The sequence below is a fragment of the Schistocerca piceifrons genome, chromosome 1, assembly GCF_021461385.2.
Source record: "Schistocerca piceifrons isolate TAMUIC-IGC-003096 chromosome 1, iqSchPice1.1, whole genome shotgun sequence".
Classification (NCBI taxonomy): Eukaryota; Metazoa; Arthropoda; class Insecta; order Orthoptera; family Acrididae; genus Schistocerca; species Schistocerca piceifrons.
In genome coordinates this window covers 296,321,743-296,338,197 of record NC_060138.1, presented here as the reverse complement: position 1 = coordinate 296,338,197, position 16,455 = coordinate 296,321,743, and positions in this window count along the sequence as shown.

The following is a 16,455-nucleotide window of genomic DNA, read 5'->3' as shown; positions in this document are numbered from 1 at the left end:
TCTATATAATCCCTTACACTCATGTTTAGCCCGTATGGTCTAAATTTGATCCCCAGTATATATTTTATTTTAGTTTTGTAATCTACTGATGTACTCCCTTTCATTGGTTGACAATGTGCGTGTTGAAGATGACTTTTTTAATTTAAAGCGTTGGAGGCATTCTAATTAAAATGAGGCATTATCCAAACAAATATTTATCATTTGGATTTGGAGCACCTTGTGTTTACCGAGTTTGCAGTTAAAATTGTTGGATGTAAGTCCGCCAGTTATGCAAAACACCGTTTTTTCCCATGTTCCCAAACATATTTCAGCACCTCTGTGCCATCATCAGTGGGTTTCTGTTTTATTTAATCTGTAATGTGAACATTTTTACTAAATGATTAAAGCATTACTGGAATATTTAGTAAAGATATTACCTAAAAGAAACAAATTGTCGTTTGAACTAAACATTCCCGTAATTTTGTAATCATGTAGTAAAAACGTTCACATTATACATTAAATAAAACAGAAATCCTCTGATGATGGCACAGAGGTGCTGAAACATGTTTGGGAACTGGGGAAAAACGATGGTTTGCATATCTGGCCGACCTTACAACCAACAATCCAAACAAATAACTGCGCATACGTAGTAGAAATTGCAAAAGGTGAAAGAGACTGGCCGCGTACTAGCTTTAAGTTAAGACAGATTCAATACTTCTTTTTACACTTTTTCTTCGGTTTGTCCTGACTTCCACCATTGAGGATTGCTTTCCTTCCATTTTTATTCAAATGACATCTTAAAATAAGTAACACTGCTGTAATAACCTTGAATACGTTATCGGTTCTCAATATCATGCACAAGAAATGTAAGATTGGTCGGAAGGATATTGAGTATAACTAAGCGAGCTGACGCATTTATGACTTCTACGTTCCACGTATAATGAATTCATTACGAGAGAATGTACCACGCTGTAAGAAAAGTACGTGAGGCAATTTGTAGTCACGCTAGCGTCTAATAATCGCAGAATATCGACGTCTGTATTTGCAACGTTAAGTGCATTTCATCGAGCGAGGTACGACAGTTCAGAAACGCAGCACTCACAACAAAGACTTCAGCCTTAGCTTCGAGAAGATGTGAGCGACTGCGGATATGGCATGTGGTGGCTCCCACTAATCACTCGCAGTAATTATGGTGTAGTTTGTCATCCCAATGAAATGAGAATTACTAGAAATAAGGATTCCGTAAACAGGAAATGGAAAATGTAAGTCATGCAACTTCGTGTAACTTAGAAATAAGCTCACAAAAAGCTGAAGGTCGAGTGAATGAGGTTTTACTGTTGTCTTCCATATTTCAATAGATTTTGTTTATGGGTCTGTGATATCACTACTTAAAAATGCGAAATCTGTTAGGACTCTTCATCGTAGATTGTGAAATGCGAACATCTAATTCGTAATGGCTGATCCTCATGCCTTGAGTTACCGTACTGCCTGCAATAAGTAATGCGCCAGTTGCTTAATAAGGGGGCGAGTTTAAACATAAAATTTTTTACTTGCCCGGTAACTTTATTCGTTTTACTGTCTCAGTGGTCTGATGTTACGGCAATATCTGATGAGCGGCCTCCCGCATTTAATTTCAATGACTTATGGCCAGAAAGTTCTGTGATACAACTAATACAATAAATTATGTCATGATGTGTTCAATAATATTGTAACAGGAGTTCAATTTGTCATGTATTTCGTCAACCTACATATGTAATACGATAACAAGATGTGCTGAAGGTATGTAAACATCTGACACTACATAGATCGACAAATCGATAGTCTAATCGAAACCAGCCATATTTCGACCGTCATTTTGTCCACTGCACTACAGAACTGTTTGTGATCGTGTTTACAAGCTACTGCTGTGTTAGTGACAATTTGTGAACAGTGACCAGGAGAGGCACGGTAATGGAGGCACCCCAGCGCATCACTACGAGACTACCACGCCAGAAGAAAAAAGTGAGTGACCGTTACAAAACATTTTCGTGCAAACATCAGTCCAGCTTCCAAAGTGACAGCACCCCTTACTAAGTTTTCTCTTCTTCCACAGGATGACCACAACATTTACGAAAAGACTATGTAACATCAGTATGGCCTTATTTTAAAGTTGTTTTTGTAATGCCATTTAGCCTGAAGATGAGGTTTATCTCGAAACATGTCGCTAAACAAATAAGTACCGTAACACAATAGTTGACAAAGTTAGTGACTGGTAGCGATAATTACAAAACAAGCTTTACGCATTCATGTTTAATTTTTCCCTTGAATCTCCTCCGTTAATCTCATCTGACGGTGTTTGTGTGCTTAAATCCAGTTTTTTCCCTATTCTACGTATGTGCTTGAATATTTGTCGTTGACGTTTGTCTTTCTACATTATGACAACAGGGACACCCACAGATTTCCTCTGTTCTCCCTACTTTGGCCAAAAGTCCTTGGCAGAGTAGTCTATAACGTGCGCACAAACAAAATAGAATTTTATCGTTATATGATTTTCTTTTCGGAGCCTAAATAAGAACTGTATCGTAGAATATTTATACAACCATCCTCTAGTTCACATAAAACAGTATTCCTAGAACTACACAGAAATATTTCAACCACCCCACAGTCAAACCGATCGTTTGCCAGCTTTGTAATAACCAAATGCACACACACACACACACACACACACACACACACACACACACACACACAAAAGCGCTCGCTGATCACACCACATAAGTTCTTCCTCCAGCAGAGACGGTTCTCACGAAACATCCAAATTAGCGCCACATTAAGTATAAGGCAAACAATGAACATGTGAGGAGTGACCATAATATAGTGTCCGCTCAAATCACATTCTGTTACAAATACATGTGTACGTGAGATGTAAAAGTGAGAGTGAAACTGTATATAAAAAACAGTGTGAAAACAGTGTAACAGTATCAAGAGAAAGCGATATTCGCCACAGATACACCAAAGGACGGAAAATTTAAGTACATTAACATATATAACAACTACCCACGAAAAAGTACTTAAAAATTCACAATTTTCTTCGTGACTACTTTACCGATGACATGCTGTCAAAACGACAAAAAAAAAAAAAAAAAAAAAAGAAAAGGCACACAACCCGATCTGTGAAACGTTAAGTCAGCAGTCGAAACAAGCTAAAATAATGCACATGTTATAATATTTAAGGCTACAACTGATAAACGATCAGAAACTTTTTATTATATTTTACAGAAATAAATTTGACGCACAAAAATGACACATAGTGTTACAAATGTAGATGTCTGAATTGAAAGAAGTAGTATTTTGCAGCTGATGGATTTTTTTTAAGAAAAGATAATTTTTAAAACGTCAAGAGGTGCTTCCAATCTGGACAAGACGATTCTAGATGTGCTTATTTGCTCCACGAAAAATATCACCATTCTGCTACATTTCTTCTTGTCGAGGCGTTATTTCTTACAGTTCTTCTCATGCAGAAATTTCGTTACTGAAGTCACAGCAGAGAGATCACGAACTATGCTGAATGGAAACTCCCGTAGCTAGCCTCGTGCGGTGTCCCAACGGGAAAAAAAGCCGATCCCCTCTGACAAAGCGGCAAGACAGCGGCGCGGCGGCTCCCTTTGAAAGGTTCTGCGGCCACCAGGCTTTTTGCGCAAATAAATGTAAACAGATCGGGTGAAGAACTGGAAGTAGGCTACAGCACAGAAGGGAACGGTTCAGTGTCTGTCATTTTTAGTGCGTGGTTCACGCGACAGTTCAGAGTCTAAACTAACTTACAAGAGCGGAAATTATTTTGTGTCTGAGTTTCAGTTAATTTATTTTTTCAGTTCTACGGTGAGATGAAATACCTTCGAAATTGAGCACTTCTCTTGTAAGTTCTTCTTTTTTGCTGGTTCGACAGCCAGAAATAAAACGTACAGTATCAACGTTGTCTTCTTCTTACTGCTTTTACCGAAAGGTCTCAGCACAGCGGTTGCACAGCGAAGCTGCTATGACTCATAATTAAAGTGTTAGTGTTTATTATTTTATTTACTCAGTTTTTTGATCAGCGTACATAGGCTCTACCCTGTACCATCCTGCACGTCTGCTCTGGGTGGTGCCAACGCAGCAACGGTGTGGACAGATACAGCTGCAGTGCCTCTCCAGCTCTCGTGGCTACGATAATACGCGGAGGATGGCTTGCCATGAAGGGCAGCATAACGGGCCGAAGAATATCGTCGACGTAACGATGTGACGTAAGGGGTCCTGCTATGAAAAGATATGGCACCCCAGATCATCAGTCTTCGTTGCCGGTCGATAGTGAGATTGGTATCGCACCGGTGTGCGGAGCGTCTTCAGACTCGTCTTTGGCCTGAAATCTCATTGACTGGAGTAGAATAGTCTTCAGTGATGAGTTAGGCTTCAAAATGAGCCCCGATGATCAGCGAAGTTTCTGGAGACGCCCTAGACAGTAGTGGGATACCGACCTGACTGTCGCCTGCCTACGGCCCAACAACCATGAGCGATGGTGTGAGATTGCATTTCATTTCATGTCCAGTCCCCTTTGATTGTCATCTGCTTCACCCTAACAGTACAGTGGTACGTCAACAATTTTCTGTGCCCCGTTGTGTTGCCCTTCATGGCAAGCCGTCCTGGGCTGACATTTTAGCAAGATAATGCCCGTCCGCACACAGAGAGTGTCTCTTCGTGCTTGTCAAACTCTATCTTGACCAGCAAGCACCCTGAATCTCTTCCCAATTGAGAACGTTTGGAGCACTATGGACAGGGCCTTCCCACCATCATAAACTACTGGCCATTAAAATTGCTACACCAAGGAGAAATGCAGATGAAAAACGGGTATTCATTGGACAAATATATTATACTAGAACTGACATGTGATTACATTTTCACGCAATTTGGATGCATAGACCCAGTGAAATGAATACCCAGAACAACCACCTCTGGCCGTAATAACGGCCTTGATACGCCTGGGCACTGAGTCAAACAGATCTTGGATGGCGTGTACAGGTAAAGCTGCCCATGCAGCTTCAACACGATACCACAGTTCATCAGTAGTAGTGACTGGCGTATTGTGACGAGCCAGTTGCTCGGCCACCATTGACCAACCGTTTTAAATTGGTGAGAGATCTGGAGAATGTGCTGACCAGGGCAGCAGTCGAACATTTTCTGTGTCCAGAAAGGCCCGTACACGACCTGCAAAATGCGGTCGTGCATTATCCTGCTGAAATGTAGGGTTTCGCAGGGATCGAATGAAGGGTAGAGCCACGGGTCGTAACACATCTGAAATGTAACGTCCACTGTTCAAAGTGCCGTCAGTGCGAACAAGAGGTGACCGAGACGTGTAACCAATGGCACCCCATACAATGAAGCCGGATGATACGCTAATCTGGCGATGACGAATACGCCCTTCCAATGTACGTTCACCGCGATGTCGCCAAACACGGATGCGACCATCACGATGCTGTAAACAGAACCTGGATCCATCCGAAAAATGACGTTTTGCCATACGTGCACCCAGGTTCGTCGTTGAGTACACCATCGCAGGCGCTCCTGTCTGTGATGCAATGTCAAGAGTAACCGCAGCAATGGTCTCCGAGCTGATAGTCCATGCTACTGCAAATGTCATCGAACTGTTCATGCAGATGGTTGTTGTCTTGCAAGCAGATGGGGATCTCTTGACTCAGGGATCGAGACGTAGCTGCACGATCCGTTACAGCCATGCGCATAAGATGCCTGTCATCTCGACTGCTAGTGATACGAGGATGATGGGATCCAGCACGGCGTTCCGTATTACCCTCCTGAACCCACCGATTCCATATTCTGCTAACAGTCATTGGATCTCGACCAACGCGAGCAGCAATGTCGCGATACGATAACCCACAATCGCGATAGGCTACAATCCGACCTTTATCAAAGTCGGAAATGTGATGGTACACATTTCTTCTCCTTACATGAGGCATCACAACAACGTTTCACCAGGCAACGCTGGTCAATTGCTGTTTGTGTATGAGAAATCGGTTGGAAACTTTCCTCATGTCAGCACGTTTTAGGTGTCGCCACAGGCGCCAACCTTATGTGAATGCTCTGAAAAACTAATCATTCGCATTTCACAGCATCTTCTTCCTGTCGGTTAAATTTCGCGTCTGTAGCACGTCATCTTAGTGGTTTAGCAATTTTAATGGCCAGTAGTGTTATATTTTGACTGTCTAAGGCGCCGATTGGATAGAATTTGGCACGATATCCCTCAATAGCCAATTAACTCCTTGCATAAAGACCAGTGGTGCACCAAAGCTTCACTGACTTGCTCAGTTTCTGAAGTTCTTTCTTTTCAATAAATCATCCAATTCTTTTGGAATTGTAATCATTTGTTAGTCTGTAAATGAATATCACATCTACCGATTTCCGCCTCATTCGGATAATTTTTTGGTGGTACGTCATTTGTTTTGTCTTAGGGTGTATCTGAATCGCTACGTGTTTCTGATGACATTAAAAAATTGTATGGGAATCTTCGCAGATACATTATGTAGACTGCAACTGCCTGTGAGGCGGATGGGAACAGCGAATCGCCAATGCTGCTCACAACATGGAAACAGCAGCCAGCTGTATAGGGCTTCGTGCTGGAGGTAGACAATTCTTCCATGATATTAGAATTATATTAAAACTGTAAGCTGCTCACGGGCGTTGATATATATCAACGGGGACAGGCGAGAATGTGTGCCCCGACCGGGACTCGAACCCGGGAGCTCCTGCTCACATGGCAGACGCGCTTTCCATCTGAACCACCGAGGGCACAGAGGATAGTGCGACTGCAAGGACAATCTCGCGCACGCCTCCCGTGACACCCACATTCTCACCTTGTATGTCCACACACTACACTCGTGGAACAAATTCTTACCAAGTCCCGTAAGAGTTCGGGGAATATGTGTGCATCCGCACAGAAGGAGGTCTTGTCTTTCGGACATGTATGAACGAACAGACACCATATTCATATAAGTATATAATTCTTCCACGTGTCACGTTTGGAGCGCACCGAGAATGTTTGTACAATAATTGTGCCGCTATCTGTATGTGTGGTCAGGATGACTTAAAGAGCTACAGTATCACGATATGGAAGACACAGAGAAACCATCTCATTAGGTTTTCCAAGTATACGCAATTCTCTGCGGTAATGTCGCATGCTTAAAGTAGTCCTGTGTGTCTCTACTAGGGGACTAAGGAATTAGTGACGTGAAACGGTGAAAGAGGACTTTTGTAGTAGGGTTTATCAGATGATTTGCAAAAGGGAGATTAAAAATAGAAATAGAGATGAGCAATCACGCAGACAACAGCAAGCCGAGGGAGCATTAATGGTTAAACTGGAAGGATGTCCAACAAATATTGTAAACATAAAAGTAAATACGCGAACCCCAGTCACAGAAGACACTGTATTTAAAGTATTAATTAATAAAGGTATTAATAAATAAAGTAAAATATTAGTAAGCGAATAAGAATTCAGTCATAATGGAAGATAGGAATGCAGTCGTTGGCTAGGGTAGGTGACAGATCATAGCGGACAAGTTCTGTCTCGGCTGCGCAAAGATGAGTGTGAAAAAAATTAATAGAATTCTTTACTGGACGCAAGTTAGATGTTGCGAATACACTTTCCGAGAACCTCCTGTGAAGTGAATGTACACGGGAGACTCCAATGGATCAAAGAAAGTAGACTGAATATGTTTAGGTAAAACAAAGATTCAGAAATCGGATTAAGGACTACAAAACTTATCTGGTTACTGACATTGATTCCGCACGTAACGTAATACTAAAGAGATGCCAGTTGAAACTCAGACTTGAACAAAACGTAACTGAAACGTTTGGAATTTATATAACCTGAAGGAACTGAATACTCAGATTTCATTGGACGAAAATATGATAAGAGGTGTAATGGCAGGTTACTGGTGTAGGAAAGCGATGAAAAGGCCTTAAAAGATACGTAGTAATTGCACGAGAACCTAAAAATGTAAGTAAACATAAATAATATAGGTAATACAGGAATAGAATTAAACGGAAATGTAGAAGTATTAAAGAAGAATAGGTGAAGAAAAGACGTCATAACAGATACCAAACTAAAACATAGTAAAGTAGATGCTGCGCACAGACTACCCAATAATTAATCACTTCAGTGAACACAGAACAATGAACAGCGTAATTAAAGATTAAAAGTATAGTTTCGTAATGTAAGCAGAAAATAAGGCGAAAAATACTGAAACAATTCTTCGGCAACTTTGTAATTGCTCAGAGGCAATAAGGTAAAGTGAAAATGAGAGTTTTATAAAGTATACTTCTAACTGTGCATCAGGAAGTCGAAATTCAGCGTGTGTATTACGACTCTTGAATTGGCAGTGGGGCATGGACGTTTAATGCGAAAAATCGTTCAAAACCCGGGCGTTTACGTAGCAAGAAATTACTGTGAGTGATATTAAAGCAAACAAATAAATCAGGGAAGAGTTTGGAGTGGACGAAGGTACTTTGAGTGCAATGTACATTAAATGATGTGTAAAACAATAGTCAAGCGAACGAATACTAAACAGATCGAGGAAGTACACTTCCGGTTTCCAGTAGATAAGAAAGCCTGATAAGATGGCATAATGGAAGATGTATAGGCAACATTAAAAACGATACTGGAGCAAAGTGGATGCATAATGTTGACGTCAATCATGAATGTAGAAGTGTAGGCACCTGGTAATAATAATGACTGTGCTGTACTACACCTAAGAATAGCAGCGAGAATGATTAGACTGATAGCTTGCAGTAATTGTAACATGCTGATAGGTTTCCCAGACGTGACGACTCCTGTCGTAACAAAGATCTCTGCTTCGTTTTACCGCGAAAACTCTCGCTCGGAGTCGTGAGTTGCCCACACGCCACTATCGCCTTCTACTATCCCAAGGTTACAGTCAGGCCATAAATAAAGCTTGCATATGTTAACACCATACCCGCAGAAAACTGGAAAACATTTTTAATAACTCACTTTATCGCTCCAAATTTCCTGTGGCATTACATTTTATTAAAAAAAAAAGACATAATACTTAGAGCTATTTCTACCATAAAATGACAGTTATAGTACTGATACTTTGTGGGTAAAGTGTAACTACGAAATTAAACCGTCACAATTTTGTTCATACATTTTTCATATTACGTACATTTACTATGTACGAAAAAGCTCTGACATTTAGACTGGCAGACAGAAGTCGGGACGGGTAGACATTGGCTCTGAAATTTAATTCAGTTCTGTGAAACAAGGAAATTCTTAAAATAATTTTAGTGAATTTATATAATGCATGATTTGGGTTTTATTTTGTATATGACTATCTGAAATCTTAAGTTGAGAGCTGATAATGTGGACGCCGTAGGACGTGAGACAAAGTATATGTTTCAGTATCTGCCTCCTAGTAACAACGACTGACTAGAAAGAGAAAAATCGTGATTGGAATCACACTTAATAGAGTTGTTCTCTATTCTTCAAAGAACTGCGATATTTTCGAGTGTCTCAGTCGCTGGGTTGTCGTCTGTAGTTGGCTTGGAACAAGAAAAACCGTGCATTTATGAGTCAAACATGGAACCATCGTAGTTTCAAATTTGTGATGTAGACCGAATGATCAGTTGAATATATAACATCCAAGTCTTTTGAATTAGCTTATAACTTCAAGGAAAGGAAAGGAATAAAGTAACACCTTGTTAAGGGTGCTGTAGGTATTGAATACGATACTCACCATGCTATAGAAGACTTGTCGCCTTTAAGGTACTCACCGTATTACAGAACATTTGTGGTTATGCTTTTACATAGCCGTGACTTGTTCCTCTCATGTTATGCACCATATGAACGAGAATAAACATCTCCAATATCAAGTATGCCAGAATATTATTCTGTATTTGAAAGAATATTCTTTAAACAGAGTGACTGAAAATAATTAGATCGTTTATTTCATTTAAAAATTAGAAAAGGCTTATACCAACGTGAATCCAGAAATTCAGTTGAAAAATTTCCTCATTACTCTCGTCGTTTGCTTCATTTGACTTTCAGCTCATAAACATGCCACAATGTATTGCGGCGAAATATAGGGTGTAGTGTATTATACTGTTCCACAAGCTTTAAAATTTGCTCAGGAACGGATCTTGCGTCGCTAACTGGTTTCTGCGCACTACCGAATTTAATAGCCCCACGTGAGTAAGTCGATGGGGTGAGCAGAAATTGGACCACCGTATCTCATCCACTGAGCACCGTGCAAGAAGTGCGTCCCTCGGAAGACTGCAAGTGGTGCGGCAGTTTAATCACAAAATGCGTCGCGCATGAGAAGCTAATAGTTCGCCCCTGCCAAAGTTTTAGTATTATGTGTGGAGCCAGGATGTGGTTCAGAATCTCTGTCAGGGTGAAGTTTCGAACAAATGTCTGCCTTTACAGTCAAGAGCCATCTTGTCATGGTGATGTGCTGAAGCAACTAATACGTGTGTCGACAGGTGCTGAATTTATGAGTAAATATGCCCCTTGATAATCGGACAGAACAGTGATGCAACGTTTCTTATATTGACAGAGAAGTTGAGAAATACGTCCAATGTCGACTTATCCCAGCTTTTACCTTTGTATTATGACGTTATATGTAGAGATACATACCGATTCAAGTGAGGTGTTGCGCACACTAACATACATGATCTCTCTAAACGTCTCTTTTTACCGAAGCCTGCATATTCTTGGCATTTTGCACTCACAGAAATCTCGAGCGAAGCCAGCAGCACAAGGTAATAAACAAAGCGAGTTAACATTCGAACACGGACTATCTGATGTCTGCTGACTATCGACAGATGCAGGGCTGGGAACCTATGTGAAACATAAGAATCTTAACTAGAAGACCGAGTACAGTCAATCCTTAAAATTTGCGCTTCTCGGGCACACAAACACAAAACGGGATGTGTCGTTTGCTTGATCGGCTTTTTTCCACTTGAACTACGTATTGTGTCGAGAGAAAACAACTGCAAAAACACGCTGATCGTATTATATTATATTTGACCCCCTTAAACTATGCAGTTGCGACAGAAGTGGGAAGTTTTACTGTGTGAACAGAGCTATTATGATAAAAGGTGAATTGTTATTTGGACTTTTTATTAGAATAACTAATTCAACCATATAACGTACGATTTGCAGGACATTTATTTGAAGGAAAAGCTATTACATTATTCGCCATATTCTCTTGAACTTTTTGAAGGACATAATTGTCACTGTTCACTGTGAAATTTTCTGTACTCATAAATTCCACGATTGCAATTTCAACCTTTGAGTCGTTCTCAAGAGCAACAGCTTCGTGCCTAAGCGCATGTAAAAATTTTAAAACTGTCAATATACATGACGTATCATAGTTAATGGCGTAAACGCACACAGTTGAAAGTACACGACACTAGGAGCAAAGAAAGTCTCAGTAAACATAGGTCCGCGAACGAACCGTTTGCGAGGTAGTTGTGACTTCTGATTACCAGCCACCACTGCCTTGCTTCTGTGTAAACATATTTCCAGTTAGGAAAAGGTAACATTACTTTACAACGTTAAGAATAATTATTAGAGATACTTTGCTAGAAGTGCAAGGTTTCTGAATTAACACAACAGCTACAAGATTGTACTCGTAGTTGAAGGAAGGGTTCAAAATGTCGTCCTTCTATCAGGATGCTGGCCTTTATCCGTTGACGTAATGAGTTTCGAAACCTTTCAGACACGCTTGGATGATTTAGAAATTCTTGGAATGGATTAACTGTTCTCTGCTCCAGTTCCTTAACCGGGTTAACCGGAGTAGCTAACACTATACCTTTAAGTGGTAACCCCAAACACAGAAGTCCATGGAATTCAGATCGGTGATTTTGGAGGTCACGCTACAGTTCCTCCTCGCGAAATCCATCTCTGACCATATAGGCGCGTCACATGTCGACCCACCACAGCAACAAAATGTGCCTATACTCCCCCGTGCATGTACCACATCATCTGGTGTTGTTCTAAGGGACCATACTCAAGCAATAGCTGCAAGGCGATGCCGCAGAATCCGGCCGGTGTGCCGAGTGGTTCTAGGCGCTTCAGTCTGGAACTGCGCGACCGTTACGGTCGCAGGTTCGAATCCTGCCTCGGGCATGGATGTGTCTGATGTCCTTAAGTTAGTTACGTTTAAGTAGTTATAAGTTCCAGGGGACTGATGACCTCAGATGTTAAATCCCATAGTGCTCTGAGCTATTTGAACCGATGCCGCAGAAACCGAAGGTGATTTCGTCCACTGAGTTTGTTTGGTAACATAAACGGCCCAATTAGACGATCACCTTGTACCCCTAAGTAAACGTTCAATGGGAAACGTCGCTGAGGTGGAGACATGAATAGCATGTGGGTTGGAGCTTAGACGGCTCCACGAGTGAGAACTGTGCTAATTATACACACCATCACAAGTAAACCACGCTCTATTTGTAAATAATATGTTATTTGTGAAGAGAAGAAGCCTTTTTAATCTAGCAGCATACTGGTACATAAACTACTCAGGAAAGACCTCATAAAGACCTTTGTTTGGAGTATGCCGATGTACAGAAGTGAAACACAGGTACTAGGAGAAGCGGAAAGAAACGAGGTAACAGCCTTCGATATGTGTTGATACAACAGAATGCACGAGATTTCCTGGGTAAAAAACATATCAAACGTAGAGGTGCTTCATAGAGTGGACGGAGAGAAGCCTTGCCTCCTGAAGCTCATCAAAGACAGAAAAGACACGTGGGTCGGCAATCTGCCGAGACAAGGTGGTACCACTAAAAGTATCTTTGAAGGTACAGAAGAAGGGAAGAATACAAGAGGCTGACCAAGACGAGAATACATCCACCAGATCGTGGAGGATACCAGCCACACGCCGTATACCGGTCTCAAGAGCTGCGTGGGGTGATGCTGCTAACTACCGTGATGGGTAAGGACCTAAGAGGAAGAACAGAGGCTGTCTACAGCTTGCCGCTGCACCTACTTACGGAACGGTAACTAATACACCGAACTTTTTGGAGGTAGTACAGGTACACTACATTGCGATGCATTATTCTCCAAATACTGCCATGGCTCATTCCAAGAATCTGTGTGGCAAGTTTCCTTGCGATATTCCTGGAGAGTGTTCGACTGTTACCAGCGCCACATCTTCAAGAGCAGCTATAATTCGTGCAGGCTTACATGCTCCCACAGCATGTGCGGAGTTCCCAGTTTCTCAGATGTGTTGATTCATCCTTGTAAATACACTACTGGTCATTAAAATTGCTACACCACGAAGACGACGTGCTACAGACGCGATTTAACCGACAGAAAGAAGATGCTGTGATATGCAAATGATTAGCTTTTCAGATCATTTACACAAGGTTTCCGCGGTGGCGACACCTACAACGTGCTGTCATGACGAAAGTTTCCAACCGATTTCTCATACACAAACAGCAGTTGACCGGCGTTGCCTGGTGAAACGTTGCTGTGATGCCTCGTGTAAGGAGGAGACATGCGTACCATCACGTTTCCGACTTTGATAAAGGTCGGATTGTAGCCTATCGCGATTGCGGTTTATCGTATCACGACATTGCTGCTCGCACTGGTCGAGATCCAATGACTGTTAGCAGAATATGGAATCGGTGGGTCCAGAAAGGTAATAAGGAACGCCGTGCTGGATTCCAACGGCCTCGTATCATTAACAGTCGAGCTGACAGGCATCTTACCCGCATGGCTGTAACGGACCGTGCAGCCACGTGTCGATCCCTGAGTGAACAGATGGAGACGTCTGCAAGACAACAACCATCTGCACAAACAGTTCGACGACGTTTGCAGCAGCATGGACTATCAGCTCGGAGACCATGGCTGCGGTTACCCTTGACACTGCATCACTGACAGGAGCGCCTGCGATGGTGTACTCAACGACGAAACTGGGTGCACGAATGGCAAAACGTCATTTTTTCGGATGAATCCAGGTTCTGTTTACAGCATCATGATGGTTACGCATCCGTGTTGGCGACATCGCGGTGAACGCACATTGGAAGCGTGTATTCGTCATCGCCATACTGGCGTATCACCTGGCGTGACGGTATGGGGTGCCATTGGTTACACGTCTCGGTCACTTCTTGTTCGTACTGACGGCACTTTGAACAGTGGACGCTACATTTCAGATGTGTTTCGACCCGTGGCTCTACCCTTCATTTGATCCCTCCGAAACCCTACATTTCGGCAGGATAATGCACGACCGCAATTTGCAAGTCCTGTACGGGCCTTTCTGGATACAGAAAATGTTCGACTGCTGCCCTGGCCAGCACGTTCTCAAGATCTCTTACCAACTGAAAACGTCTGGTCAATGGTGGCCGAGTAACTGGCTCGTCACAATACGCCAGTCGCTACTCTTGATGAGCTGTGGTATCGTGTTGAAGCTGCATGGGCAGCTGTACCTGTACACTCCTAGTACAGCTCTGTTTGACTCAATGCCCAGGCGTATCAACGCCGTTATTACGGCCAGAGGTGGTTGTTGTGGGTACTGATTTCTTAGCATCCAAATTGCGTGAAAATGTAACCACATGTCAGTTCTAGTATAATATATTTGTCCAATGAATACCCGTTTATCGCCTGCAGTTCTTGTTGGTGCAGCAATTTTATGGCCAGTAGTGTATTCGACTCTCGGGGTAACTTCTGGCAGGGTATGCTCCTTCGTACAAGAGTGCAGCGTCCAGTGTATTGCCGTTAGTCCTGACATACATTAAATGTATGTCCGAATACACCTCTCTGCAGTGATTTTCCGTGTTAACATCTACACTTGCACAACACAAGTGACGTTCTGCAAACAACTGACATGAGTGGATACTCTGACTGTGTACTGTGCTGTGGTATAAATTCTGCTTCCAACTCCATGTCTCGAAAATGTAAACGAAGACCGCACTCCGGACTGGTGTGCAGTATTTACACAGAATCAGGTCAGCAGCGGCTAGTGACCACAAACTCACAGTTATATCGCAAATGCGCAAATGGTTCGTTTGTGGACCTATATTTACTGAAGTTTTTTGCTTTTATTGTAGCGTTCAAGTGTGTGCGTTTACGCTATTAATATATCATCTTCTAATAATACATCTCCACTGGAAGTTTATTTAACATTCCTGTCATCATTTGTGGAAAAAAAAATACTGTCAATATTCACCATTAGAAAGAAACTGCTTAATTAACTGAAAAATGTCATCTCAACATGAACAGAGCAAGCGCCTCCCTGAATGTCCTCGATGGGTGGTATTTGCTGACGCTGCCAGTTGTTAAGTTGGCATTTGCTGTGGTAAGAAAAAAGCTATCATTTCTAAGAGACATATGAACTGGTGCTCATTTGTAGTTAAATATTTCTTATACAAAAACAGTTTACTGATTTACCTCTCAAAATACAGCAAGTTGGTGAAACCCCATATTGGAATTGTTGTTTAGAGTGTTATCGTCTTCACAATATCAATTTACTTCACAATAAGATTTTATTTCTAGCAGGACTTCGCAAGTGAGGGTTTGAAGCTGAGCTTTCAAAATGACTGTCAATTCATAACAGTTAAATTATGATTATGAACAGTTTCCTCGAGTGCCTCCACTGACGGATCCAGTTAAGTCCAATATGGTCTTCCTAGAACCTCTCTTCTCGCCTATGCAGTAATAAATTGGAAAGAGAGGCGGTGTCAGACGGAAGCAAAGAACGGGTAGTAAAAATTATAGTCTTCGTTTCTTCCTTTCAAGGAATTCAGACGCTCTGAGCAAATGACGCAGATGTTATCGTTTCTGCCGATCTTATAGTGTTGCGATAGAGGATTTGGTATTCCGACTTTAGCAATGAGATGGAACTGTAGGCAAGGTCTTAAAACTTCCCTGTGTTTCTGATTACACGATGGGAGGAGGTTTTATTGCTGCTTTCCACTTACTTTCAGAGAAACGAATCACCCTAGTTGGCTCTGAGCACTATGGGACTTATCATCTTAGGTCATCAGTCCCCTAGAACTTAGAACTACTTAAACCTAACTAACCTAATGACATCACACACATCCATGCCCGAGGCAGGATTCTAACCTGCGACCGTAGCAGTCCCGCGGTTCCGGACTGCAGCCCCTAGAACCGCACGACCACCGCGGCCGAATCACCCTAGTTATTCAACATATACGTGTTGAGTGCTAACAGCAGCTACATACAGGGTGAGTTTTTAATCTTGAGACAACGAAATATCTCAAAAAAAAAATAACGCAACGGATTAAAGAACGGAAAAATATGTGTCGTTTCTGAAAGTATATGTATGGAGTGTGGCCACGTATGGAAGTGAAACGCGGACGATAAATAGTTTGGACAAGAAGAGAATAGGAGCTTTCGAAATGTGGTGCTACAGAAGAATGCTGAAGATAGGATGGGTTGATCACATAACTAATGAGGGGGTATTGAATAGA